Raw genomic sequence first — 12,580 nt, forward strand, 5'->3', positions numbered from 1 at the left:
TTGAAATAAATATAGCATTAATTTAATATTTCTTATAAAAAAATCCTATTTTTTAACTGACATTAAGAATTTACTTGGAAAATTTATATGAAAATGTGCACATAATTAATAACTTCTGCCATTAATGCAAACATATATTTGTGTTCTTCTGTTGAGAAAGTATTTTTATCAAATAAATACATGATTATTGATTAAATCTGTATTTTGTTGTTTTTCAAATTTAGGTGTGGATGGTCGAGCTGACCATCTCAACACCGTTACATGAAATAAAGATGGAAAACTAGTACTTATCAAAATTATACTTTAACCCATAAAAATATACAATCTATTCATTTCATGCACACCATGTGGTCTCCTGTCCTTCACCACATGAGGAGTAGAGGCCATTTTGAGCCAAAAAATCAACCCCATCACACGTTTCATTGTAACGGCGTTGATAAGACTATGGTACAACCTTGTTGTACCATGAAGCACTCATTGCAGACATCAAAAGCAAATATCTCAAGACCAGAAAAGAAAAGGAGAGACAAATAATTTCAAAAGTGATAACAGGGAAGAGTGTCAGAAAATATAAATGACAGAGATTTGCAGAGCATACCCTATGCTTTTCAAACCAACGCTGGAGACATCTGGAGAGGCAATGTGATAAGGAAATTATATAATAAAGGTAAATGAATAAAGAATCCATCCCTGAAACGTAACTGATTAGTAATTAACTCCTCGACGAGGCTCTACGAGTCTCCCCCTGGTGGCTGACCTGCTGTACGCCACAGTATGTAAACTTCTGACTTCAACTGTACAGTAGTTGGGCAGACATGCCATGATCATGGCACATTCCTGTAGGGTGTGTCAGCTGTCAGAGCTTGGGGAGGAAGTGGTGGTCATTGGTGGCCATCTATTTTTAATGTGTTGAAATGGGCAGGAAGGGACAGGGTAAAGCTCAGAGGTCAAGAGTTACGGAAACGCACGGCTGTCCTGGAGTTGGCTGACTGGCAAACAGGGGTGGCAGACAGGGGTGGGGTTGGGTTGGGGTGTAGGTCTATGTGAAACACGAGAGGGGAAACAGGGGAGGTGGGTAGGGGGAGATGGGTAGAGGGGGAGATGGGTAGAGGGGAGATGGGTAGTGGGGGAGAGGGGGAGAGTGGTAGAGGGGTAGATGGGTAGAGGGGAGATTGGTAGAAGGGGAGATGGGGAGATGGGTAGAAGGGGGAGAGGGGGAGAGGGGAGATGGGGAGAGGGGAGATGGGTAGAGGGAGATGGGTAGAGGGGAGATGGGTAGAGGGAGAGGGGAAGAGGGGAAATGGGTAGAGGGAGATGGGTAGAGGGGGAGATGGGTAGAGGGGAGATGGGGAGATGGGTAGGGGGAGATGGGGAGAGGGGAGATGGGTAGAGGGGAGATGGGGAGAGGGGTAGATGGGTAGAAGGGTAGATGGGTAGAGGGGGAAATGGGTAGATGGGAGAGGGGAGATGGGGAGAGGGGTAGATGTTAGACTACAAGACCATCCTGTAGTCTAACAGGACCATCCTACTGATGTAGTCTAACAGGACCATCCTATAGTCTAACAGCACCATCCTGTAGTCTAACATGACCATCCTGTAGTCTAACAGGACCATCCTGCAGTCTAACAGGACCATCCTGCAGTCTAACAGGACCATCCTATAGTCTAACAGGACCATCCTTAGTCTACGACCTGTAGTCTAACAGGACCATCCTGTAGTCTAACAGGACCATCCTACTATAGTCTAACAGGACCATCCTGTAGTCTAACAGGACCATCCTGCAGTCTAACTGGACCATCCTATAGTCTAACAGGACCATCCTGTAGTCTAACAGGACCATCCTATAGTCTAACAGGACCATCCTACTGATGTAGTCTAACAGGACCATCCTGTAGTCTAACAGGACCATCCTACTGATGTAGTCTAACATGACCATCCTGTAGTCTAACAGGACCATCCTGCAGTCTAACAGGACCATCCTATAGTCTAACAGGACCATCCTGTAGTCTAACAGGACCATCCTATAGTCTAACAGGACCATCCTATAGTCTAACAGGACCATCCTGTAGTCTAACAGGACCATCCTGTAGTCTAACAGGACCATCCTGTAGTCTAACATGACCATCCTGTAGTCTAACAGGACCATCCTATAGTCTAACAGGACCATCCTGTAGTCTAACAGGACCATCCTATAGTCTAACAGGACCATCCTGTAGTCTAACAGGACCATCCTATAGTCTAACAGGACCATCCTACTGATGTAGTCTAACAGGACCATCCTGTAGTCTAACAGGACCATCCTGTAGTCTAACAGGACCATCCTATAGTCTAACAGGACCATCCTATAGTCTAACAGGACCATCCTATAGTCTAACAGGACCATCCTATAGTCTAACAGGACCATCCTATAGTCTAACAGGACCATCCTACTGATGTAGTCTAACAGGACCATCCTGTAGTCTAACAGGACCATCCTATAGTCTAACAGGACCATCCTATAGTCTAACAGGACCATCCTATAGTCTAACAGGACCATCCTACTGATGTAGTCTAACAGGACCATCCTGTAGTCTAACAGGACCATCCTACTGATGTAGTCTAACAGGACCATCCTATAGTCTAACAGGACCATCCTGTAGTCTAACATGACCATCCTATAGTCTAACAGGACCATCCTATAGTCTAACAGGACCATCCTGTAGTCTAACAGGACCATCCTGTAGTCTAACAGGACCATCCTATAGTCTAACAGGACCATCCTGTAGTCTAACAGGACCATCCTATAGTCTAACAGGAACATCCTATAGTCTAACAGGACCATCCTGTAGTCTAACAGGACCATCCTGTAGTCTAACAGGACCATCCTATAGTCCAACAGGACCATCCTATAGTCTAACAGGACCATCCTGTAGTCTAACAGGACCATCCTGTAGTCTAACAGGACCATCCTACTGATGTAGTCTAACAGGACCATCCTGTAGTCTAACAGGACCATCCTGTAGTCTAACAGGACCATCCTATAGTCTAACAGGACCATCCTATAGTCTAACAGGACCATCCTGTAGTCTAACAGGACCATCCTATAGTCTAACAGGACCATCCTATAGTCTAACAGGACCATCCTATAGTCTAACAGGACCATCCTGTAGTCTAACATGACCATCCTGTAGTCTAACAGGACCATCCTGTAGTCTAACAGGACCATCCTATAGTCTAACATGACCATCCTGTAGTCTAACAGGACCATCCTATAGTCTAACATGACCATCCTGTAGTCTAACAGGACCATCCTATAGTCTAACAGGACCATCCTGTAGTCTAACAGGACCATCCTGTAGTCTAACAGGACCATCCTATAGTCTAACAGGACCATCCTGTAGTCTAACAGGACCATCCTGTAGTCTAACAGGACCATCCTATAGTCTAACAGGACCATCCTATAGTCTAACATGACCATCCTATAGTCTAACAGGACCATCCTGTAGTCTAACAGGACCATCCTATAGTCTAACAGGACCATCCTATAGTCTAACAGGACCATCCTATAGTCTAACATGACCATCCTGTAGTCTAACAGGACCATCCTATAGTCTAACATGACCATCCTATAGTCTAACAGGACCATCCTGTAGTCTAACAGGACCATCCTATAGTCTAACATGACCATCCTATAGTCTAACAGGACCATCCTATAGTCTAACAGGACCATCCTGTAGTCTAACAGGACCATCCTGTAGTCTAACAGGACCATCCTATAGTCTAACAGGACCATCCTATAGTCTAACAGGACCATCCTATAGTCTAACAGGACCATCCTGTAGTCTAACAGGACCATCCTGTAGTCTAACAGGACCATCCTGTAGTCTAACAGGACCATCCTATAGTCTAACAGGACCATCCTGTAGTCTAACAGGACCATCCTGTAGTCTAACAGGACCATCCTGTAGTCTAACAGGACCATCCTATAGTCTAACAGGACCATCCTGTAGTCTAACAGGACCATCCTGTAGTCTAACAGGACCATCCTATAGTCTAACAGGACCATCCTGTAGTCTAACAGGACCATCCTATAGTCTAACAGGACCATCCTGTAGTCTAACAGGACCATCCTATAGTCTAACAGGACCATCCTATAGTCTAACAGGACCATCCTGTAGTCTAACAGGACCATCCTGTAGTCTAACAGGACCATCCTGCAGTCTAACAGTACCATCCTGTAGTCTAACAGGACCATCCTACTGATGTAGTCTAACAGGACCATCCTGTAGTCTAACAGGACCATCCTGTAGTCTAACATGACCATCCTATAGTCTAACAGGACCATCCTATAGTCTAACAGGACCATCCTGTAGTCTAACAGGACCATCCTGTAGTCTAACAGGACCATCCTATAGTCTAACAGGACCATCCTGTAGTCTAACAGGACCATCCTATAGTCTAACAGGACCATCCTATAGTCTAACAGGACCATCCTGTAGTCTAACAGGACCATCCTGTAGTCTAACAGGACCATCCTGCAGTCTAACAGGACCATCCTGCAGTCTAACAGGACCATCCTGTAGTCTAACAGGACCATCCTATAGTCTAACAGGACCATCCTGTAGTCTAACAGGACCATCCTATAGTCTAACATGACCATCCTGTAGTCTAACAGGACCATCCTGCAGTCTAACAGGACCATCCTATAGTCTAACATGACCATCCTATAGTCTAACATGACCATCCTATAGTCTAACAGGACCATCCTGTAGTCTAACAGGACCATCCTGTAGTCTAACAGTACCATCCTATAGTCTAACAGGACCATCCTGTAGTCTAACAGGACCATCCTGTAGTCTAACAGGACCATCCTGTAGTCTAACAGGACCATCCTATAGTCTAACAGGACCATCCTATAGTCTAACAGGACCATCCTATAGTCTAACAGGACCATCCTGTAGTCTAACAGGACCATCCTGTAGTCTAACAGGACCATCCTGTAGTCTAACAGGACCATCCTATAGTCTACCAGGACCATCCTATAGTCTAACAGGACCATCCTATAGTCTAACAGGACCATCCTATAGTCTAACAGGACCATCCTATAGTCTAACAGGACCATCCTGTAGTCTAACAGGACCATCCTGTAGTCTAACAGGACCATCCTGTAGTCTAACAGGACCATCCTATAGTCTAACAGGACCATCCTGTAGTCTAACAGGACCATCCTATAGTCTAACAGGACCATCCTGTAGTCTAACAGGACCATCCTATAGTCTAACAGGACCATCCTGTAGTCTAACCGGACCATCCTATAGTCTAACAGGACCATCCTGTAGTCTAACAGGACCATCCTATAGTCTAACAGGACCATCCTATAGTCTAACAGGACCATCCTATAGTCTAACATGACCATCCTATAGTCTAACAGGACAATCCTATAGTCTAACATGACCATCCTGTAGTCTAACAGGACCATCCTATAGTCTAACATGACCATCCTGTAGTCTAACAGGACCATCCTGCAGTCTAACATGACCATCCTGTAGTCTAACATGACCATCCTGTAGTCTAACATGACCATCCTGTAGTCTAACAGGACCATCCTGTAGTCTAACAGGACCATCCTGCAGTCTAACAGGACCATCCTGCAGTCTAACAGGACCATCCTATAGTCTAACAGGACCATCCTGTAGTCTAACAGGACCATCCTATAGTCTAACAGGACCATCCTGTAGTCTAACAGGACCATCCTGTAGTCTAACAGGACCATCCTATAGTCTAACATGACCATCCTGTAGTCTAACAGGACCATCCTGTAGTCTAACAGGACCATCCTATAGTCTAACAGGACCATCCTATAGTCTAACAGGACCATCCTGTAGTCTAACAGGACCATCCTGTAGTCTAACAGGACCATCCTATAGTCTAACAGGACCATCCTATAGTCTAACAGGACCATCCTGTAGTCTAACAGGACCATCCTGTAGTCTAACAGGACCATCCTATAGTCTAACAGGACCATCCTATAGTCTAACAGGACCATCCTATAGTCTAACAGGACCATCCTGCAGTCTAACAGGACCATCCTATAGTCTAACAGGACCATCCTATAGTCTACCAGGACCATCCTGTAGTCTAACAGGACCATCCTACTGATGTAGTCTAACAGGACCATCCTATAGTCTAACATGACCATCCTGCAGTCTAACAGGACCATCCTATAGTCTAACAGGACCATCCTACTGATGTAGTCTAACAGGACCATCCTGTAGTCTAACAGGACCATCCTGTAGTCTAACAGGACCATCCTATAGTCTAACAGGACCATCCTATAGTCTAACATGACCATCCTGTAGTCTAACAGGACCATCCTGTAGTCTAACAGGACCATCGTGTAGTCTAACAGGACCATCCTATAGTCTAACAGTACCATCCTATAGTCTAACAGGACCATCCTATAGTCTACCAGGACCATCCTGTAGTCTAACAGGACCATCCTATAGTCTACCAGGACCATCCTGTAGTCTAACAGGACCATCCTGTAGTCTAACAGGACCATCCTACTGATGTAGTCTAACAGGACCATCCTATAGTCTAACAGGACCATCCTATAGTCTAACAGGACCATCCTGTAGTCTAACAGGACCATCCTGCAGTCTAACAGGACCATCCTATAGTCTAACAGGACCATCCTATAGTCTAACAGGACCATCCTGTAGTCTAACAGGACCATCCTATAGTCTAACAGGACCATCCTATAGTCTAACAGGACCATCCTATAGTCTAACATGACCATCCTGTAGTCTAACAGGACCATCCTGTAGTCTAACAGGACCATCCTATAGTCTAACATGACCATCCTGTAGTCTAACAGGACCATCCTGCAGTCTAACATGACCATCCTGTAGTCTAACAGGACCATCCTATAGTCTAACATGACCATCCTGTAGTCTAACAGGACCATCCTATAGTCTACCAGGACCATCCTGCAGTCTAACAGGACCATCCTGTAGTCTAACATGACCATCCTGTAGTCTAACAGGACCATCCTATAGTCTAACAGGACCATCCTATAGTCTAACAGGACCATCCTATAGTCTAACAGGACCATCCTGTAGTCTAACAGGACCATCCTGTAGTCTAACAGGACCATCCTATAGTCTAACAGGACCATCCTGTAGTCTAACAGGACCATCCTGTAGTCTAACAGGACCATCCTTCTGCTGTAGTCTAACAGGACCATCCTATAGTCTAACAGGACCATCCTACTGATGTAGTCTAACAGGACCATCCTATAGTCTAACAGGACCATCCTGTAGTCTAACAGGACCATCCTGTAGTCTAACAGGACCATCCTGTAGTCTAACAGGACCATCCTGTAGTCTAACAGGACCATCCTATAGTCTAACAGGACCATCCTATAGTCTAACAGGACCATCCTGTAGTCTAACAGGACCATCCTGTAGTCTAACAGGACCATCCTATAGTCTAACAGGACCATCCTATAGTCTAACAGGACCATCCTGTAGTCTAACAGGACCATCCTGTAGTCTAACAGGACCATCCTGCAGTCTAACAGTACCATCCTGTAGTCTAACAGGACCATCCTACTGATGTAGTCTAACAGGACCATCCTATAGTCTACCAGGACCATCCTGCAGTCTAACAGGACCATCCTGTAGTCTAACATGACCATCCTGTAGTCTAACAGGACCATCCTATAGTCTAACAGGACCATCCTATAGTCTAACAGGACCATCCTGTAGTCTAACAGGACCATCCTGTAGTCTAACAGGACCATCCTATAGTCTAACAGGACCATCCTATAGTCTAACAGGACCATCCTGTAGTCTAACAGGACCATCCTATAGTCTAACAGGACCATCCTATAGTCTAACAGGACCATCCTATAGTCTAACAGGACCATCCTATAGTCTAACAGGACCATCCTATAGTCTAACAGGACCATCCTGTAGTCTAACAGGACCATCCTGTAGTCTAACAGGACCATCCTGCAGTCTAACAGGACCATCCTGTAGTCTAACAGGACCATCCTGTAGTCTAACAGGACCATCCTATAGTCTAACAGGACCATCCTGTAGTCTAACAGGACCATCCTATAGTCTAACATGACCATCCTGTAGTCTAACAGGACCATCCTGCAGTCTAACAGGACCATCCTATAGTCTAACATGACCATCCTATAGTCTAACATGACCATCCTGTAGTCTAACAGGACCATCCTGTAGTCTAACAGGACCATCCTGTAGTCTAACAGTACCATCCTATAGTCTAACAGGACCATCCTGTAGTCTAACAGGACCATCCTGTAGTCTAACAGGACCATCCTGTAGTCTAACAGGACCATCCTATAGTCTAACAGGACCATCCTATAGTCTAACAGGACCATCCTATAGTCTAACAGGACCATCCTGTAGTCTAACAGGACCATCCTATAGTCTAACAGGAACATCCTGTAGTCTAACAGGACCATCCTATAGTCTACCAGGACCATCCTATAGTCTAACAGGACCATCCTGTAGTCTAACAGGACCATCCTATAGTCTAACAGGACCATCCTATAGTCTAACAGGACCATCCTGTAGTCTAACAGGACCATCCTGTAGTCTAACAGGACCATCCTGTAGTCTAACAGGACCATCCTGTAGTCTAACAGGACCATCCTATAGTCTAACAGGACCATCCTGTAGTCTAACAGGACCATCCTATAGTCTAACAGGACCATCCTGTAGTCTAACAGGACCATCCTATAGTCTAACAGGACCATCCTGTAGTCTAACAGGACCATCCTATAGTCTAACAGGACCATCCTATAGTCTAACAGGACCATCCTATAGTCTAACAGGACCATCCTGTAGTCTAACAGGACCATCCTATAGTCTAACAGGACCATCCTGTAGTCTAACAGGACCATCCTATAGTCTAACAGGACCATCCTGTAGTCTAACAGGACCATCCTATAGTCTAACAGGACCATCCTGTAGTCTAACAGGACCATCCTGCAGTCTAACAGGACCATCCTATAGTCTAACAGGACCATCCTATAGTCTAACAGGGCCATCCTATAGTCTAACATGACCATCCTGTAGTCTAACAGGACCATCCTATAGTCTAACATGACCATCCTATAGTCTAACAGGACCATCCTGTAGTCTAACAGGACCATCCTATAGTCTAACATGACCATCCTATAGTCTGACATGACCATCCTATAGTCTAACAGGACCATCCTATAGTCTAACAGGACCATCCTGTAGTCTAACAGGACCATCCTGTAGTCTAACAGGACCATCCTGTAGTCTAACAGGACCATCCTATAGTCTAACAGGACCATCCTGTAGTCTAACAGGACCATCCTATAGTCTAACATGACCATCCTATAGTCTAACAGGACCATCCTGTAGTCTAACAGGACCATCCTATAGTCTAACATGACCATCCTATAGTCTAACAGGACCATCCTATAGTCTAACAGGACCATCCTGTAGTCTAACAGGACCATCCTGTAGTCTAACAGGACCATCCTGTAGTCTAACAGGACCATCCTATAGTCTAACAGGACCATCCTGTAGTCTAACAGGACCATCCTATAGTCTAACAGGACCATCCTGTAGTCTAACAGGACCATCCTATAGTCTAACAGGACCATCCTATAGTCTAACAGGACCATCCTGTAGTCTAACAGGACCATCCTGTAGTCTAACAGGACCATCCTATAGTCTAACAGGACCATCCTGTAGTCTAACAGGACCATCCTGTAGTCTAACAGGACCATCCTGTAGTCTAACAGGACCATCCTGCAGTCTAACAGTACCATCCTGTAGTCTAACAGGACCATCCTACTGATGTAGTCTAACAGGACCATCCTATAGTCTACCAGGACCATCCTGCAGTCTAACAGGACCATCCTGTAGTCTAACATGACCATCCTGTAGTCTAACAGGACCATCCTATAGTCTAACAGGACCATCCTATAGTCTAACAGGACCATCCTGTAGTCTAACAGGACCATCCTGTAGTCTAACAGGACCATCCTATAGTCTAACAGGACCATCCTATAGTCTAACAGGACCATCCTGTAGTCTAACAGGACCATCCTATAGTCTAACATGACCATCCTATAGTCTAACAGGACCATACTGTAGTCTAACAGGACCATCCTATAGTCTAACAGGACCATCCTATAGTCTAACAGGACCATCCTGTAGTCTAACAGGACCATCCTATAGTCTAACAGGACCATCCTGTAGTCTAACATGACCATCCTATAGTCTAACAGGACCATCCTATAGTCTAACAGGACCATCCTATAGTCTAACAGGACCATCCTATAGTCTAACAGGACCATCCTATAGTCTAACAGGACCATCCTATATTCTAACAGGACCATCCTGTAGTCTAACATGACCATCCTGTAGTCTAACAGGACCATCCTGCAGTCTAACAGGACCATCCTATAGTCTAACATGACCATCCTATAGTCTAACATGACCATCCTATAGTCTAACAGGACCATCCTGTAGTCTAACAGTACCATCCTATAGTCTAACAGGACCATCCTGTAGTCTAACAGGACCATCCTATAGTCTAACAGGACCATCCTATAGTCTAACAGGACCATCCTATAGTCTAACAGGACTATCCTATAGTCTAACAGGACCATCCTGTAGTCTAACAGGACCATCCTGTAGTCTAACAGGACCATCCTGTAGTCTAACAGGACCATCCTATAGTCTAACAGGACCATCCTGTAGTCTAACAGGACCATCCTATAGTCTAACAGGACCATCCTGTAGTCTAACAGGACCATCCTATAGTCTAACAGGACCATCCTGTAGTCTAACAGGACCATCCTATAGTCTAACAGGACCATCCTATAGTCTAACAGGACCATCCTATAGTCTAACAGGACCATCCTGTAGTCTAACATGACCATCCTGTAGTCTAACAGGACCATCCTATAGTCTAACAGGACCATCCTGCAGTCTAACAGGACCATCCTGCAGTCTAACAGGACCATCCTATAGTCTAACAGGACCATCCTGTAGTCTAACAGGACCATCCTATAGTCTAACAGGACCATCCTATAGTCTAACATGACCATCCTGTAGTCTAACAGGACCATCCTATAGTCTAACAGGACCATCCTATAGTCTAACAGGACCATCCTGTAGTCTAACAGGACCATCCTATAGTCTAACAGGACCATCCTGTAGTCTAACAGGACCATCCTGTAGTCTAACAGGACCATCCTATAGTCTAACATGACCATCCTATAGTCTAACAGGACCATCCTGTAGTCTAACAGGACCATCCTGTAGTCTAACAGGACCATCCTATAGTCTAACAGGACCATCCTATAGTCTAACAGGACCATCCTGTAGTCTAACAGGACCATCCTGTAGTCTAACAGGACCATCCTATAGTCTAACAGGACCATCCTATAGTCTAACAGGACCATCCTGTAGTCTAACAGGACCATCCTGTAGTCTAACAGGACCATCCTATAGTCTAACATGACCATCCTGTAGTCTAACAGGACCATCCTGCAGTCTAACAGGACCATCCTATAGTCTAACATGACCATCCTATAGTCTAACATGACCATCCTATAGTCTAACAGGACCATCCTGTAGTCTAACAGGACCATCCTGTAGTCTAACAGTACCATCCTATAGTCTAACAGGACCATCCTGTAGTCTAACAGGACCATCCTGTAGTCTAACAGGACCATCCTGTAGTCTAACAGGACCATCCTATAGTCTAACAGGACCATCCTATAGTCTAACAGGACCATCCTATAGTCTAACAGGACCATCCTGTAGTCTAACAGGACCATCCTATAGTCTAACAGGAACATCCTGTAGTCTAACAGGACCATCCTATAGTCTACCAGGACCATCCTATAGTCTAACAGGACCATCCTATAGTCTAACAGGACCATCCTGTAGTCTAACAGGACCATCCTATAGTCTAACAGGACCATCCTGTAGTCTAACAGGACCATCCTGTAGTCTAACAGGACCATCCTGTAGTCTAACAGGACCATCCTATAGTCTAACAGGACCATCCTGTAGTCTAACAGGACCATCCTATAGTCTAACAGGACCATCCTGTAGTCTAACAGGACCATCCTATAGTCTAACAGGACCATCCTGTAGTCTAACAGGACCATCCTATAGTCTAACAGGACCATCCTGTAGTCTAACAGGACCATCCTATAGTCTAACAGGACCATCCTGTAGTCTAACAGGACCATCCTATAGTCTAACATGACCATCCTATAGTCTAACAGGACAATCCTATAGTCTAACATGACCATCCTGTAGTCTAACAGGACCATCCAATAGTCTAACATGACCATCCTGTAGTCTAACAGGACCATCCTGCAGTCTAACATGACCATCCTGTAGTCTAACATGACCATCCTGTAGTCTAACAGGACCATCCTGTAGTCTAACAGGACCATCCTGCAGTCTAACAGGACCATCCTGCAGTCTAACAGGACCATCCTATAGTCTAACAGGACCATCCTGTAGTCTAACAGGACCATCCTATAGTCTAACAGGACCATCCT

This window comes from Salmo salar, chromosome ssa11 (genome assembly GCF_905237065.1).
Source record: "Salmo salar chromosome ssa11, Ssal_v3.1, whole genome shotgun sequence".
NCBI classification, from domain to species: domain Eukaryota; kingdom Metazoa; phylum Chordata; class Actinopteri; order Salmoniformes; family Salmonidae; genus Salmo; species Salmo salar.